The 18,104-nt window shown below is 45.0% G+C and overlaps 1 protein-coding gene across 1 annotated transcript in view; it reads right to left on the bottom strand.

Moving 5' to 3' along the window:
* The window catches only part of MICU2 (mitochondrial calcium uptake 2), a 538,279-nt gene that overhangs the window by 108,896 nt on the left and 411,279 nt on the right, over positions 1 to 18,104 (bottom strand).

The raw sequence follows: 18,104 nt of genomic DNA, 5'->3' as shown, positions 1-18,104 counted from the left end.
CACCATTTGTGGGTATAAAATTATAAAAAAAATTGTTTGGGTACAGTGTAGCATGACCGCGCAATTGTCATTCAAACTGCAACAGCGCTGAAAGCTAAAAATTGGTCTGGGCGGGAAGGTGTATAAGTGCCCTGTATGGAAGTGGTTAATACTGTACAAGTGGAAGGGAGTCAGGGAGCACTAAATGTCAATGGGTTAGGAGCTCAAATTACTGGTCTTGTCTTGGGTGCGGACAACCCATACTACGAAAATAATTTTACTGTTAGGGGTCCCCACAACTTGGGAAATTTTATCAAGGGTTCACGACACTAGAAAGGTTGAGAATCACAGCTTTAAAGTGTCAAAGTGAGAATGGCATGTGTAGCTTAGCCAAGATTTTACCTTGACATAAATCACAGGAGGATGAAGGCGGGTGGGACAGCTGAGCAATACAGACCATACTTGTGTTCTGAAACTGATAAACGAGGTCCAACATTTATTATATTATTTTTTGAGGGAAAGGGGTGACCCATTTGTTTGTGTCATGAGCCAAATAAAAGAAGAAAAAAAAAGCAAAGAATACAAACCCTCTAGTGGACTGAATGAGAGTGAAAGGTACATGCATGGGTGGTCCTGGTCAGGAGATTTGGACGAGTGGCTGTGCAACCTCATTAGCCAATCTCAGGGACAGAATAATACAAGATTGACAGAGGGGCTGGTGAAAAAAATGGGGGGGGGGGGGTTATTCTGAAAAAGGCAAAGTATGAGGATCAGATTTGACATTTATGGTGCCCTTTTAAAGTGACACTATCAAGAAATTTCATAAAACACACATATATATATACACAAGATAAAATTGTAAATTTTTGACACTCATTTAGACACAGCCATGAATCTAGCAAATTTGGAAGGAGGGATGCAGTGACAGTGCCCATACTTTTAAGTCATGAGTGGTATTGGTATACACTGGCTCCCCCCCCCATTTCTCATTTCTAGATGAATACTTTAAAATACACAGTTAAATGATGTAGCACACTTTAATAAGTATAACCAATAGATGGCGACAGGGATTTTCAACACAGTTAAAACAGATATCTACTAAGAATCGAATCGGTTATAGCAGGAAAAAAAAGGGATTTTTAATACAGCTTACCTGTAAAATCCTTTTCTTGGAGTACATCACGGGACACAGAGCAGCATATTCATTACTATGTGGGTTATATGGAGTACCTTCAGGTGTTGACACTGGCAATCTCAAACAGGAAATGCCCCTCCCTATATAACCCCCTCCCATAGGAGGAGTACCTCAGTTTTGTAGCAAGCAGTATGCCTCCCAAAATGGTCCCCAAAAAGAGGGGTGGGAGCTCTGTGTCCCGTGATGTACTCCAAGAAAAGGATTTTACAGGTAAGCTGTATTAAAAATCCCTTTTTCTTTATCGTACATCACGGGACACAGAGCAGCATATTCATTACTATGTGGGATGTCCCAAAGCAATGCTCACAATGAGGGGAGGGAGAACATCTCCAAGACAAAAGGATTTAATTTAGAGAAATACTCAAATCATAATAAATCCAACTTAGTTGAGAAAAATAATCTTAAATTTTAAATTTAACTCAAAAAAGAGGAGCCCCCGGAATCCGAGGGTCTCAAACTGCAGCCTGCAGCACTGCCTGCCCAAAGGCTGTATCAGTATTCCTTCTTACGTCCAACTGGTAGAATTTTGTAAACGTGTGGACAGAAGACCAGGTTGCCGCCTTGCAAACTTGAGCCATAGAGATCTGGTGATGTGCTGCCCAGGAGGCGCCCATGGCCCTAGTAGAATGAGCCTTTAATGATACTGGAGGAGGCAACCCTTTCAAGCCGTAGGCCTGAGTGATTAATTGCTTAATCCACCTAGAAATGGTGGACTTTGCAGCTGCCTGCCCCTTCTTGGGCCCATCCGGTAATATGAACAGCACATCTGTTTTCCGGATCTTCTTTGTAGCTTTAAGATAGGCCTTCATGGCCCTGACGATATCCAAGGTATGCAGCAACCCTTCCTTTCTGGAAGTAGGTTTAGGGAAGAAGGATGGTAATACCAAATCCTGGTTCAAATGAAAACTGGATATAACCTTCGGTAGGAAGGAAGGATGAGGGCGGAGAACGACCCTGTCCTTGTGAAAAATAAGATATGGTTCCTTACAGGATAAGGCCGCCAGTTCCGATACTCTTCTTGCGGAAACTATGGCGACCAAAAATACTAACTTCCTTGTCAGTAAAACCAAAGGAATTTCAGCCAACGGCTCAAACGGTTGTTTCTGTAAACTTGACAGAACAAGGTTTAAATCCCACGGGCAAAGCGGGGATTTAACTGGAGGTTTAATACGTAAGACCCCTTGAAGGAAGGTCTTAACCAGCGAGTGGGTGGCCAGCGGCCGCTGAAACCACACTGACAGAGCAGAAATCTGTCCTTTGATTGTGCTTAATGCCAATCCTTTATCCACTCCTAGCTGGAGAAAACTTAAAACTCTATCAATGGTGAATTTGCGAGAAAGCCATCGCTTGGACTCACACCAGCCTACATAGGCCTTCCAGACCCTGTAATAAATCACCCTAGAGACCGGTTTCCTGGCTCTGATTAGGGTAGAGATTACTTTCTGAGACAGACCTCTACCCCTGAGAATCAGGGATTCAGCTTCCAGGCCGTCAAATTTAGATGCCGTAAGGCAGGGTGGAGGATCGGACCTTGCGATAGCAGGTCTGGTCGTAGAGGAAGAGTCCAAGGGTCTCCCACTACCATCCTTAAGATTAGTGAGTACCATGCCCTTCTGGGCCATGCTGGAGCTACCAGGATGACTGGTATGTGCTCCACCCGGATCCTGCGCAGCAGGCGGGGTAGTAACTGGAGCGGGGGAAACGCATAAAGAAGTTTGAACTGATGCCAAGGGCAAACCAGAGCATCGGTTCCGCAGGCCATCGGATCCCTTGAGCGGGACATGAACCTGTCTAGCTTCTTGTTGAGTCTCGATGCCATGATATCCACGTCCGGCACTCCCCATTTTTGGCAGAGTGCTTGAAAGGTTTGTGGATGCAGAGACCATTCCCCCGGCAATAGAGTCTGGCGGCTTAAGAAGTCCGCCTGAAAGTTGTCCACTCCGGGAATGAATATTGCCGATATGCAGGGCACATGAGCCTCTGCCCCTAGGAGAATCAAGCTCACTTCTCTCTGAGTGGCCTGACTCCTGGTTCCCCCTTGGTGATTTATGTATGCCACTGCCGTGGCATTGTCTGATTGAACTCTCACCGGGAACCCCTGCAATTTCGACGTCCAAGCCCTGAGGGCTAGTCGAACCGCTCTGAGCTCCAAGATGTTGATGGGTAAAAGCTTCTCTGGCCTTGCCCAAATACCTTGGCGAGTGGAACCATCCACAATCGCTCCCCAGCCCGTCAGGCTGGCGTCTGTGGTCACTATCTTCCAAGCCACTGGGTTGAAAGACTTTCCCTTCAGTAGATTCTGAGGGTCTAACCACCAACACAGACTTTGCCGGACTCTTGATGAGAGTGGCAACGGGATATCCAAGGCCTGTGGCCTTCTGCTCCATGCTGACAGGATGGCTGCCTGCAGGATGCGAGTGTGGCTCTGGGCGTATGGCACCGCCTCGAATGTAGCCCCCATCTTGCCTAGTAGTCTCATACATAGGCGAATAGTCGGTTCCTTCTTGCTTAGAACCAGTAGGATTAATTCCTTGATGGCTTTGACCTTCCTCAGAGGTAGGAACACCCTTTGTTGTTCTGTGTCTAATCTCATGCCGAGATATTCCAACTGCCTTGTGGGCTGGAATGCTGACCTTTCTCGATTTAGGACCCAGCCGAACCTCTCGAGGTATTGGACCGTGAGGGCCACTGCTCGCTCCAAGCCGGGAGACGAGTGGTCTATGACTAGGAGGTCGTCCAGGTATGCTAGGATCGTGACCCCTTGGATCCTTAGCTTGGCTAGGATTGGAGCTAGAACCTTCGTGAACACCCGGGGGGCCGTAGCCTCCATTAGGTTGGAGTAGAAACCCAGCCCCTGTTCCAGGACTGGTACCTCTACTATTACTCCCTGGGAAAGTAGATGATCTAGAGCCGATCTTAATGCGGCTCCTTTCTCCAGATCGTTTGGAATCCTCGACTCCTGGAAATGAGGAGGAGGAAACCTTAGGAACTCTAGCTTGTAGCCTGTGGCCACGGAAGACCGTACCCACTCGTCGGGAATGCTGGCTTCCCAAATCTCCGAAAAGAGTCGCAGCCTTCCCCCCACCTTCGTGGGTGGGGGCGCCCCTTCATGAGGTAGACTTGGGGGCTGGTTTTGCTGGCTTGCGAAACCACTGCCTCTTGCCTCTAACAGCCTGTCCTTCTGATCTGCTGTTGAAGCCGAAGTTTGCTCTTGCAGGAGGCCGTCGATACTGCTTGGCATTAGAGGGCCCCTGCCCAGGGGAGGACTGTCGTTTAAACGCAGGCCCCTGAACCTTCTTCTTAGTTGGCAAGAGTGTACTCTTGCCGCTTGAAATGGTCTGAATGTATTTATCTAGGTCCTCTCCGAAGAGCCGTCCTCCATGGAAGGGGAACCCTACCAGGAGCTTCTTGCATGGGGGCTCAGCCTCCCAGCTTTTCAACCATAAGAGTCTTCTCATATGGATAAGGGATAACGATAAACGTGACGCTTGCTGGATGGAATCCTTGATTGCGTCTACCGTAAAACATATGGCCTTAGGGACATCCGAAAATTCTTCTGCCTGCTCGGCAGGAATAAGTTCAAGCATTTGCTTAAATTGATCCGATAAAGCTTGAGCGACTCCAATCGCAGCCACGGCTGGCTGTACTACTGCCCCTGCAGAAGTGAAGGAGTTCTTAAGTAGTGCTTCCAAGCGCTTATCAACTGGATCTTTGAAAACCTGTACGTTCTCTACAGGGCATGTTAACGATTTGTTAACACATGAGATGGCTGCGTCTACTGCAGGAGAAGCCCATCTCTTGGAAAACTTTTCTTCCATAGGATATAAGACAGAAAATTTCTTAGGTGGTAAGAACACCTTGTCTGGTTTGTTCCACTCTTGGAACAAGACTCCCTCCAATAGAGGATGGATCGGAAACACAGCACTGCTTTGAGGCGCCCTCAGTGAGCCCAAAGCTGAAATCGTCGATACCTGGAGATCTGGTACAGGCAGGTTGAATGCCTTATGGACCAAGTCCGTCAAGCCTTGAATCCACCAGCTCTCCCTCAGGGAGACTGCCCCAGACTCCTCTGTATCCGGATCTTCGATCCCTGAACCTACTTGGTCTTTGTCCAAGAGGTCGTCCAATTCCCCAGAGGAAAGGACCTCCTCTTCCGAGGGTCCGCGCACGGGTGACGGAGATCTATTCCGCTTACTACCCCGCATAGCTGCGGCTATCATTTCTCCCATGCTTCTCCGCATCTCTTTTAAAGAGGTGAGCAACACCTCCTCCGTGACCATCTTAGGGTTGGGTTGACTCGCGTCAGCTCCAGCCCCAGATCCCGATGGCCCAAAGGCTCCCTGTGGGGAAGGCAGCGGCATAGCTCTGTCCGAGACCTCAGACTCTGTGGGGGAATCCCCACCTTTTGTACCCTCTGGCTTGTTCTTTGATGCCATGGTACAATACCGAGGCACACCTGCTACTTATTGGTACCTGGGACTTATAAATAGTTAAATGCCCAAACACCTGTTTGGGGAATAAAAAATGTTTCCTCTACCCCAGATGACACTTTTTTTTTTTTTTTTTTCAAAAGAAAAAAACTTTTCTTCTTTTTTTTTTTTTTTTTTTTCAATCTAGGCAAGAAAAAACATTCTATCCCCCTGAGTAGTATTGCCAAAGAAAAGACTATGAGATGGAAAAGAAAAAACAGCCTATTCCTAGGCTAAACCACAATCTTCTGAAGACTGTAGTATTCTTTCTGGCCACTGTGTGTCCTCAGCGCCCCGTGCTTCACTCCAGTCCTTCCTCCCTCAAGCCAAAGTATTGAATGAGCTGTGGCACTAAGGAAGGGCCGCCCCTTCCTTAAACCACTGACCCGCCCTTCCCCCCCAGCTAAAACGGCGCCAAATGCGCCTATAACACGTGCACGCGCACCGCGCTCGCGCCCGCCGACGGGGGGGGGTTGGGAGGAAGGGCCTCTCTGTTCCTGCAGCCGCAGGCCTGGAACACACGAGGAGGTCAGCGTTTTTTGCCTGCCTTGCAGGCATGAGGAAGAGGACTGGATAGAGCATCGCCTGGAGGCTTGCAGGTAAGCATAGCTCTCTGACACACACATACATTTGTACACAAAAGGCCCCACTCACAGCTTTTCCAACACTACCAGGGAGGTCACTTTTTATGGGGAATGATAACATATAGAGCCATCCTATCTTCATGATATGTGACTGGTTTGCCAGATGCAATGCATAACCTTAGGCATGTCCCCTGTGACCTCCCAGAAAAAACTTGCTAAGAGCCAAGTTCCGCAAGTTTTTCCCCTTACTTACCTGCTCCATGCCGCAGGACTTTGCCAAGCAAGAGGCCCAATCTTCCCCCATCTCCGTGGGGATGTCTAGACCTTCAGGCCCTGGGAACCTTCTTCTTCCATGAAGGATCCACTGTCCTGGACCCATACAGCACCCTGGCAAACAGAAAACATTAGGCGCCCAAAGGTTTTCTAAGTTCTGGGCCCAGGGTCCAGCTCTCTTAAAAAGAAAGCATTATGGGCTATACCCCAAGGGTTTGGGGTCCGGTTACTGACCACTTTAGCGCTCAGGCTTTTTTGGACAGAACCGGTAGCTCACCTAATCCCAAGGATGCGGAGGCAAGCTAAACCATGACTAACACCTAAGACACTGGCGTAAAAACTGAGGTACTCCTCCTATGGGAGGGGGTTATATAGGGAGGGGCATTTCCTGTTTGAGATTGCCAGTGTCAACACCTGAAGGTACTCCATATAACCCACATAGTAATGAATATGCTGCTCTGTGTCCCGTGATGTACGATAAAGAAAAATCTATGTACTGTACTTAACATACAGACCATTTAGACTCTTTGCTTAGAGCCTAGAATGCCAACGACATGCCAAAACTAGTGCTGAAGCCTATAATACAATTAAAATACAGCACAGTAATAAATGTGGAGACCACAAAACCTATAATGAGCATATACATTATAAAATATTGATTAAAAAATGTAAAACCATCAAATCGAAATAAAAAATAAATAAAAATAAAATAATCGGTGAGGCCCTGCCAAAGAGCAAAGGCCTTAATTTTGCAGCAAAACATTTACTGTATATATTCTGTTAGGCACAGACCCAAATGGATATTTAATGGCTTCTGGTGGAATGAATCCCTTGGCTAGTAATTTCTTCAACATTTTAAGCCTGATGCCCTGCCCATCATACCACAAATTTGTTTAAATGGGTTAGGTCAAGCAACCTAGCAGGCCATTCCACTGTCTCAGTTGTATCCCATGCCTATCTAGCGATGTTGGGTATAAAACTATGCTCTTGCATACCTCCCAACTTTTTGAAATGGGAGCAAGGGACACCTATTAGCAAAATGTATGTAGGCATAGAAAACAACCCCTGCTTTATTTTTACCACTACTATTCCTTTATATTGGCTTTTGAAGTTTACAAATGCAGCAATTTAGTAATTTGATGAAAGATTTAGCTCTGGGAAACACATTTTGAAAAATAAAAAGTGCATTTTATATACAATCTATAAATCAGACCAAAATGAGGGAAAAATGAGGAGGAATGAAGGGCAGAGGGACATTGTTCCAAATCAGGGAAGTCCCTCGAAATCAGGGACAGTTGGTGAAAAAAGCATTTTCAGGGTTTACGGTCATGTGTTTTGATGGTCTAGCCATCAAAACACATTGGTCTACAATCAACAAGGACCAAGCATTATGACCCTCCCAAAACATCACTCTAGGAGAAGCTGTTATAGCACAGCTTTCACAAATGGGTCAGCCTTTGCTCGTGCTCCGTTTTGGATCTGCATCTTTAGTCAGATTGACATGACATCTGCACCTGGAGTTTATTTAAAAATTGATATATTGATATCAGCAAAAGCACCAGAGTTTCAGCTCCTTCACAGCTGAATGCTTCTTCCCCATTACATCAGTTTGTTGTTAAGGGTAAAGTGGTAAAATAGTGAGTTGGGACCTACATAAGCCTGATATTTTCAGAGAGGATATGATTCCTGTTAGACCCCTTTCACACGTGGGCACATTTCAGGTGTTTGCGTGCTAAAAATAGCACCTATAAAGCACCTCTCAAGCCACTCTAGTGTGAAAGCCCGAGGGCTTTCACACTGGGGCGGTGTGCTTGCAGGACGTGGGGGAAATAAAAAGTCCTGCAAGCCGCATCTTTGGGGCAGTGCGGGAGCAGTGTATACACTGCTCCCAAAATGCTCTGCCCATTGAAATGAATAGGCAGAGCTGCCAAAGTGCCCGCAAAGCGCTTTGGCAGCGCCGCAACATGGGTGATAATCACCCTTTCTTCGGTCGCTAGCGGAAGATAAAGGAAACCCTATAGTGCCGTCTAACCTAATTTAGCCACAAGAAAAGGTGGCAGAGATAAGTTGGTCATCTGCTATCGGCATGCAAAGACTCTAAGCCAACACAACAGCCTTGAGGGAGACAGTTTACCCCCCTTCAGCACACAGAAAGCAACTCATAGGCTCAGCTCTGTATGTTTTTCTATGAGCCTGTTAGAGGGGAGTGTGTCCCCTCCCTCCATTCAGCTATCAGGGAACTCTCTTCTCTATGCTCTGCAGTGTGCGTAACGTGGGATCCCCGCCTCCTGATTTCTAGAGCCAAGTATAATCATTTGATCTGTGTGTTTTATAACAATCTACAGGAAAAAATGCTGCTTATAAACCGGTACAACTTATATAGGAGGACTCGTTTCATCTCTGTGTATCAAATGCAGAGCTGCTGAATAGGAGGTACCATCAGCCCGGCTTTGCCACCCAAGCATGGGGGGCCCAGAGGTAGTGCAAGGCCTCTCAAATTCTGTGCACCAATGTAGTAATCTGCTTCCCCACAGCAGAAACCATACTATTTAACCACTTTCCGGTTTAGGCAAAGTAATCTGCAGCAGTATGCCTGACAATTACATCGAAGCCCGCTCTTTTGTAGCAATACACCGAGACCATCCAGGTCTTAATTGTCAAGAGCACTGCTGTAGATTACTTTTCCTAAACCGGAAAGTAGTTAATAGTATGGTTTCTGCCCCCTGCCCCAACTGATTACAGGGGGCCAGAGAACATTTTTTCCAAAAATAGCTGCAGAGCAGGGGGGATTACCACATTGGTGCACTGAATTTGAATGTCACTGCTCTACCTCTGGGCACCTCCTACGGAGTTCCCACCAGCTCCAGTTGCCCAGAAGAAATGGATGCTAGCAGTACTCTGCTCCTGGCTGGTCCCAGGCTTCCAGCTTCAGAGGATCCACCTGCAGGAGAAGCACTGCATCAGGCGCCAGGTAGCAGAAGCTGGCCAAACCAGGTGCTGGGGGGATGGGGGAAGACCGACAATGCTGCATTTGAACTCTTGATCAATCACCCAGCCTGCTTGCAGTTACACATCTTATGGGATGGGCATTATTGCTGTGGATTAGTGTATACTAGTGTCACCCTCTGTAGAATAATCCACAGTGGATCACTTTTTAGACGGTGTTTGACAGGGAGCAAGGAAGCATTCTATTGCTTCCTCAACATCTGATTTCGTCCCTAAAAACCTACACCACCTAAGCTGCATCTGCATTTATAGTACATGGTTGTGAGGTGTCCCCATTCAGTGCAATGGGTTGCATTTGGCCACTGAATGTGACAGGGACGGGGGGCTGGATTATTTGTATACCCCCATTTGCTGACCTTGCCGTTACCCCCTCCTAACCACTGCACTCTGCACATTACATATTCCAGACCCATTCCTGACCCCTGAACTACGTACAATACCCACTCCTGACCTCTGCACTCTGTATATGAAACACTCCTGCAAGCGGCTTGCTATGGGAACACACGAAGAAGGGGAGGGAGCCCGGATCGTTGGTAGACCCAAGAAGATGAGGATCAGGGCCGCTCTGTTCAATACCACTGCATAGAGCTCGTGCGTATAACATGTTTGTTATTTTAATGAAAACAATTAATAAAATAACTTCACTTTAGTAACACTTTAAAGTGGAGCTACACCCAAAAGAGGAAGCTCCACTTGTCTGCCTCCTCCCCCTCTCCACTGCTACATTTGGCACCTTTTGGGGGGGGAGCAAATACCCGGTTTTGAAAAGGTACCTGCTCCCACTTTGGGCTCAGTTTGCGTGGCGAAGCGAGGCAGAAGTTCGGCCCCTTCTTTCCCCCCTCCCTACAACTGGCCCATTGAAAAAGCACAGTAGGAAACCGGCTGTGAAGCATTAGCCAAGGTGGCAGCGGCAGCACCCAAGAGCAGATTTAAGAATCGGCTCAGGTGAGGACACCGCTGGATGTCTGGACAAGCAAGTACCCTAATAGTAATAGTCAGCAGCTACAGTATTTGTAATTTTATGGGGGGAAGCCGGAACTCCTTTTTAAGGCACAATTCTTACCCAAACGGGACAAAAACTGTCTGATGGCAGCAATTCTTAACTATTTTAGATAACTCTGTATGGTGTGCAAATTAAGCAAACGCTTGACCAGACTATTCGCAGGTTATTGCTTGTGCGTGTACAACTGTATGCATGTAATCCTGAAAGACATATTTAGAGAGAATGAGGTCAAATGAGAGAAGATCACACGTACGAATATTGTGCGGTTTGTTGTGAAAAGCAAAGATGGCCACTTTTACATTGCAGCATCCAAGTAGCGCTCAACAATGTGTATGTAATTATATATAAAACCAACAATTACAGAGCAGTCTCTCCCCTTCCCAGAAAAAGGTACCATTTGCTAATCCAATGGTTTAAAAAAAGTTTCCTAGTAACAGGTGTTGGAATTCTACAATGCCTTGCCTATGTATTAACATACAGTACACAGAATAAATAATATAAATGGCAGGTTTCTACATTTCCAGCGGTCAGTGATTAATGGCGTCTTCAGAACAGTAAGCAGTGATGTAATTTGCATGAGTAAATCAGATTAGGTACGCCCTCTGTGTATGCGTCTTCTCGCATTCCTTAACAATACTCCCTTCACCTCCTTTAAACATCCAGACTGTCAGTACTGCATAGCTGTATTTCTTATTGGTTTGCCCTGACTTCTTATATTTGACAAAATTTACCTCCCATGTGCTGTGTTTAGATTTTCTGAAAATTTGTATAGTGATAACCTCCTCTGTATTTAAGTAGAAATATTTACAACAACAAGCAATCTGGGCAGGAGAAGCAAGTCTACATATGCCAAAAGTTCTGTGGTTTTAAAGGGATGCAAATAAATGTAAAATACAAGCTGTTTCGCACAAAGTAGTTTTACAGCTCAACTGCAAACAGTCTGTGTATTCCTTGCCAAGAAAATTGTAATTCTATCCTGACAGTCTTGTGATCCAAGCACCCCTGCCAGAGAGTGTAGTCAGGACCAGACCCCAATTGTTTTCTGCTATAGATAAGCAGTGCACCTTATTCCGGGGCCTACTCTCATCTCTAGAATAAACAATAAAAGAGCAGGAACAATTCAATCATGCTGAAAACAAAAAATTGCAAACAGGCAGGTTCCTTATTGCATTGCTCTTCTGCAATACAATGCACTTGCTCGCCTGTTCACAATCCTCTGCAAAATGAACACAGCATTGCAGCTCCATTTACATTTTCGCAACAGTGCCATTGTGCCGGGATGAATGATAGGCATAACTGTTTGCTATGGGGGTCGCTCAACAGGGGGAGGAGCCAGGAACACAAAGCAGGCAAGTATGACATGTTATTTAAAAAAAATAAAAGTTTTTCTTTTACAAACACTCAAATCAGATCAACTGTTGAACCTATTTTTAGATTCCAGTCACAACTATTTGATCTATTTTTAGGCCTTATTCACAAGGGTGTATCTAATTGTACACCTGTGTGAAGGGCCAGCTTCACGTGCATGAAATGCACAGGTGTTCCATGCATCCTGTGCAGGCAGCCCAATTTCCATATGGGCACAATCACTGTCTGCGTTTGGGGGCAAGTACCCAAAATGGGACCAGGGGCTAGGTCTGTACGAGAGAGACTTCCTGCATGTGGCTAGGTCTGTATGAGAGAGACTTCCTGCATGTGGCTAGGTCTGTATAAGAGAGACTTCCTGCATGCAACACCTGTGCATACTGTGCAGGATTGTGGGTACTCTGCACGGGTGTACGCACAGATACATGTGAATGAGGTCTTAAATCCTGGGTTCAACTGCTCAATCTATTTTTTGATTCTGGGCTAAACTGCTCAATCTATTCTTAGATCCCTGGGCTCCACTGCTCAATCTATTCTTAGATCCCTGGGCTCCACTGCTCAATCTATTCTTAGATCCCTGGGCTCCACTGCTCAATCTATTCTTAGATCCCTGGGCTCCACTGCTCAATCTATTCTTAGATCCCTGGGCTCCACTGCTCAATCTATTCTTAGATCCCTGGGCTCCACTGCTCAATCTATTCTTAGATCCCTGGGCTCCACTGCTCAATCTATTCTTAGATCCCTGGGCTCCACTGCTCAATCTATTCTTAGATCCCTGGGCTCCACTGCTCAATCTATTCTTAGATCCTGGCAGTTTAATCTATTTTTTGATTCTGGGCTCAATTATTCATTCTATTTTTAGATCCTTTATTATCCGGTGTTTAAAAAACGAAATAACCAAAACACACTCCTTATCACAAATGCAAAGGCAATTATACGGCATAGCGTTTTGCATTTAGGCCAAAAAGTTTAATTTTGGTCTCATCTGACCAGAGCACCTTCTTCTACATGTCTGCTGTGTTCCCCACATGGCTTCTTGCAAACTGCAAACGGGACTTCTTCTGGCTTTCTTACAACAATGGATTTCTTCTTGCCACTCTTCCATAAAAGGCCAGATTTGTCGAGTGTACGACTGATGCCCTGTACACATGATCACTTTTTGTGATGAAATAAAATGACATTTTTAAAAATGTCATTTAAAATGACCGTGTGTGGGCAAAATGTCATTTTATGTCTTCTGAAAAATTACAAAAAAAAAATTCGAACATGCTTGAATTTTTTATGTCATTTTTTAAAATGTCATTTTTTGTGTCATAAAAAATGATCGTGTGTGGGCAAAAATTACGTTTTAAACCCGCACATGCCCAGAGGCAAATTTTGAGATGGGAGGTAAAACTACCATTCATAATGGAGTAAGCACATTCATCACGCTGTAACAGACAAAAAAGCACGAATCGTCTTTTACTAACAAGTAACCAGCTAAAAGCAGCCTCAAGGCGAACAGAAATTCCCCTTTAGAGTGCCGTCACTTTGTTCATCATTTTTCAAAAACGATGGTGTGTGGGCAACATAATTTTTAATGATGAAGTTGGAAAAATGTCATTTTTTTTCCATGATAAAAAGTGATCGTGTGTACAGGGCATACGAGTTGTCCTCCAGAGTTACCATGGGACTCTTGGCTGCTTCTCTGATTAATGCTCTCCCTGCCCTGCTTTAAACTTCTCCACAACACCTGTCTGGTGTGTTCATTGGCCTTCATGATACTGTTTGTTCACCAAGTTCTCTAACAAACCTCTGAGGGGTTCACAGAACAGCTGTATTTATACTGAGATTAAATTACACACGGATGGACTTTATTTAATAATTAGGTGACTTCTGAAGGGAATTTGTTCCATTAGATTTTAGTTAGGGGTATCAGAGTCAAGGGGGCTGAATACAAATGCACGACACACTTAAGATATTTGTAAATTGGTCTATTACATAAAATCTCATTTACATTTTTGGTTTTAACATAACAAAATGTGGACATTTTCAAGGGGTGTGAATACTTTTTCAAGGCACTGTACTTACACTCACGTGACATATTAAAGTGGATGTAAACCCGATTCATAAAATTTGAGCTGGACTTTTTTTTTTTTATCTCTTCAAAGCACTAAGTCCCGTAGGTTTGTCCTGCTCCGTTCTTCTGTTAACGGCCTGATAACTTTTGCCAAGCTCTTCGAGACGGGAGCCTAAAGTATGTGTCAGAGGAGGTTGCTATAAATAGATTAGCACACAGCTAAACTATTCACAGGCAAACTCTGCATGTGTGTGAAGGGGGAGTGTGTGCCTTTCCTCCAATAAGCTGTCACACAGTGTATAGCAATAAACCACTCCTACAGATGAATCAGTTAGAAAAAATTCAAACAGGACGTGCACTTTCTAAACAATATATAAAAGGAGAAGGCAGCAGATATACATGTAAAACTTATGTAGGGAGATTTGTTTCATGTCTGTGTATATCTGAGGCTGTTCAAATCACTGGGTATATGTGAGGGTTTACATTCACTTTAAGTAAAACCCATGGAAATTGTTGACTTTTTCAACAAATTTGAACAGGCAAGAATTAGATCCTTATTTTAAACGTTTCTACAGATAAAGGAGTTAGCTATTGATCTTACAATAAGACAATAAAAACTTGCCTTTTCATTAATTTATTCAACAAAAATATCAATTGATGCAATGGTGTAGTGAGGGAAAAATAAGTACACCTTTTACATCAAAAGTTGTCATTTTCCGCTGAAACAGAAACAACTTCTAGTAGGCGTTTTGTATAACTGTTATACACAGAAAAAATAAAACTCCTGCACACGGGTGGATTGTCCAACAGTTATTCAATATTCCACATGGAACACACCAACAGTGACAAAAATGTCAAAAACAGTAACAATGGCCTTGCTGCCCTTCATGGACGGGGAATGTCCTAGTAGAAAACGACCAAAGAAAAGAAAGAAAGGCGCACCAGCCTAGTGTGTTACCGTTGACAGTCTGCTGTGCTCTGATGAAGAGGTCCTTGTCGCCTCGAAACGCGTCAGCTGGCAGTGAAACACCTCTATCCCCCCTATTCTGGAGTGTGGTTCGAGGGGTATCTACCATATCTTTGTTGACAAGCCTGTCATGTCATTTCGCTTGTGAGTAGTTTTCAATTACCGTTTTGTATAACTGCCCCTAGTCTCTGAGATTAACTTTGTAACATTTTTGACCACTTCTCCATGTAAAATTCCTTCAGCTGCAAGAAGTTTGAGGGTTTATTTGCATGAAATGCCCATTTTAACCCCCTCCTACAAAATGTTAATGGGAATGAAATTAAGGTTTTAACTAGGCCAATCCAAAACCCTTTGTTTCTTTTATTTGTATCCATACCTTGGTAGATTTGCCAGTGTGCTTTAGATCATTTTGTTGAAAGACTAATTTCAATTCCAACTTTAGCTTTTAAATTGATGGAGTCCCATTCTAATCAAGCACACTTTGATGTGATGTAGAATGTATAGTTGACTTGAAGACTGCAACCCCAAAGAATACAATTTCTACCACCATTCTTCACAATTATGAGGTTCTTCTCCTTAAATATTCTTCAGTTTATGACAAACATATCTACCGTTACCAAAAAATTCTTGCACTTTGCATTGCTACAATCTTTTACTAAATTATAGATCCATACACTTAACTTTACCCCCGTTATGACAAAAGTTACCTGAACACTCCCACCCAATGACATTTTGGGGTTCTTGGAGACTCTGCATCAAATGGTCAGCTCTTGGGCTAAATTTGGTAGGGTGGCCAGTATTGGACAAATAAGCAGTTTGAAATCTAGGCCTCTGCCAGAGCCATATAACTTTCTAAGAGAGCTCTACCGATCTTGGCATGTTGAAACGACACATCAATAACAAAGAAAACACCAGACCCTAGATATCTGAGGTTTAAATAAAGCAGGTATTATCTGCATAATCATTAAAGTGGAACGCTAGGTTCCAGAATGAAAATAGGTGGGCAGGCAGGATTTTTACTGCAGAAGAGTCATGCTTTGTCTCTTCTGCATTAACCTCTTGACCACTGGGCACTTAAACCCCCTTCCTCACCAGACCAATTTTCAGCTTTCGGTGCTCTCACAATTTGAATGACAATAACTCAGTCATACAACATTGTGCCCATCTGAAATGTTTGTCCTTTTTTTCCCACAAATAGAGCTTTCTTTTGGTGGTATTTGATCACCTCTGGGTTTTTTATTTTTTGCGCTATAAAAGAAAAAAACACTGAAAATTCTGCAAAAATAAAAAAAAAATCTTGTTTCTGTCATATTAGCAGGTATTGCGGAGTATGGGGGGGTATTGCAGAGTATGGGGGGGTATTGCAGAGTATGGGGGGGTATTGCAGAGTATGGGGGGGTATTGCAGAGTATGGGGGGGTATTGCAGAGTATGGGGGGGTATTGCAGAGTATGGGGGGTATTGCAGAGTATGGGGGGTATTGCAGAGTGTGGGGGGTATTGCAGAGTGTGGGGGGTATTGCAGAGTGTGGGGGGTATTGCAGAGTGTGGGGGGTATTGCAGAGTGTGGGGGGTATTGCAGAGTGTGGGGGGTATTGCAGAGTGTGGGGGGTATTGCAGAGTGTGGGGGGTATTGCAGAGTGTGGGGGGTATTGCAGAGTGTGGGGGGGTATTGCAGAGTGTGGGGGGGTATTGCAGAGTGTGGGGGGGTATTGCAGAGTGTGGGGGGGTATTGCAGAGTGTGGGGGGTATTGCAGAGTGTGGGGGGTATTGCAGAGTGTGGGGGGTATTGCAGAGTGTGGGGGGTATTGCAGAGTATTGATGGTACTGCAGAGTATTGCACAGGGAGGGATGGATGGATCTGTGACTGCATTTGTCACAGATCCATCCCACAGCAGCTGCTGACACCCCGCGCTCCCCCCCCTCCTCTCACACTGTACCGATCGGTACAGAGAGGAGAGGGAGGAACCGGCGTCATTACATGACGCCGGTTTGTTTACAAGTTATCGCTCCGTCATTTGACGGAGCGATCACGTGGTAAACCGCCGCTATCAGCGGCGATTTACCGCGATCTGTGATGCGCCGGGTCTTCTAGACCCGGCGCTCACAGATGATTCCGGGAGCGCGCCGCAGGGGGCGCGCGAGTGAAGGATTCTGGGAGGACGTCCCAGGGACGTCCTCCCGGAATAACTCAACCGCTCTGTAGACGTCTTTTGTCTATGGAGCGGTTGGGAAGAGGTTAAAGCTACTTACCTGCCTGTCCGCACTGACGTCATCTAGGTCTGGCAGCCAGCCACCTGAAGATGTCAGAGGCTGGCGATGAGTTTTGGGGATTGTGCATCGCTGTAGTATAGTTCCGCTTTAACCACTTCAGCCCCGGACCATAAAAAATGAATATTTTTCACTTTTTGCTATAATAAATATCCCCAAAAACATATATATAAAAAAAATTAAAAAAAATGTTTTTCCTCAGTTTAGGCCGATATGTATTCTTCTACATATTTTTCGTAAAAAAATAAATTGCAATAAGCGTTTATCGATTGGTTTGCGCAAAAGTTATAGCGTCTAACAAAATAGGGCATAGTTTAATGGCATTTTTAGTAATATTTTTTTTTTTACTAGTAATGGCGGCGATCAGCAAATTTTTATCAGTACTGGCGGACACTTCGGACACTTTTGACACATTTTTGGGACCATTGGCATTTTTATAGCGATCGGTTATATAAAAATGCATTAATTACTATAAAAATGCCACTGGCAGGGAAGGGGTTAACACTAAGGGGGCGAGGAAGGGGTTAATTATGTTCCCTGTGTGTGTTCTAACTCAAGAGGGGGTGGGACTGACTTGGGGAAATGTTCATACATTGTATGAACAGACGATCAGGCATGTCTCCCCCTGACAGGACCGGTGGCTGTGTGTTTACATACACAGCTCCCGGTTCTCGCTCTGTAACGAGCGATCGCGGGTGCCCGGCGGTGATCGCGCCCACCAGGCACGCGCTTCGGGACCAGGGGCGAGCGCAAACGCCCCTATTGGCTGAATCGCGAAATTATGTATAGCTACGTGATCTCGCGCAGCCGACCTGCCGCCGTATACGGCGGTTGGTCGGCAAGCAGTTCATGGAAGCCAAACTGGATGTGTACATGCTTTTTCCATATGCCAAATCCGTATTTTTGTTCATTTAGATCATATAAATGACTACACC

The sequence above is a fragment of the Rana temporaria genome, chromosome 2, assembly GCF_905171775.1.
Source record: "Rana temporaria chromosome 2, aRanTem1.1, whole genome shotgun sequence".
Taxonomy (NCBI): Eukaryota; Metazoa; Chordata; class Amphibia; order Anura; family Ranidae; genus Rana; species Rana temporaria.
Note: the sequence above shows the minus strand (reverse complement) of the source record. Positions and strands in the feature narration are given on the sequence as shown.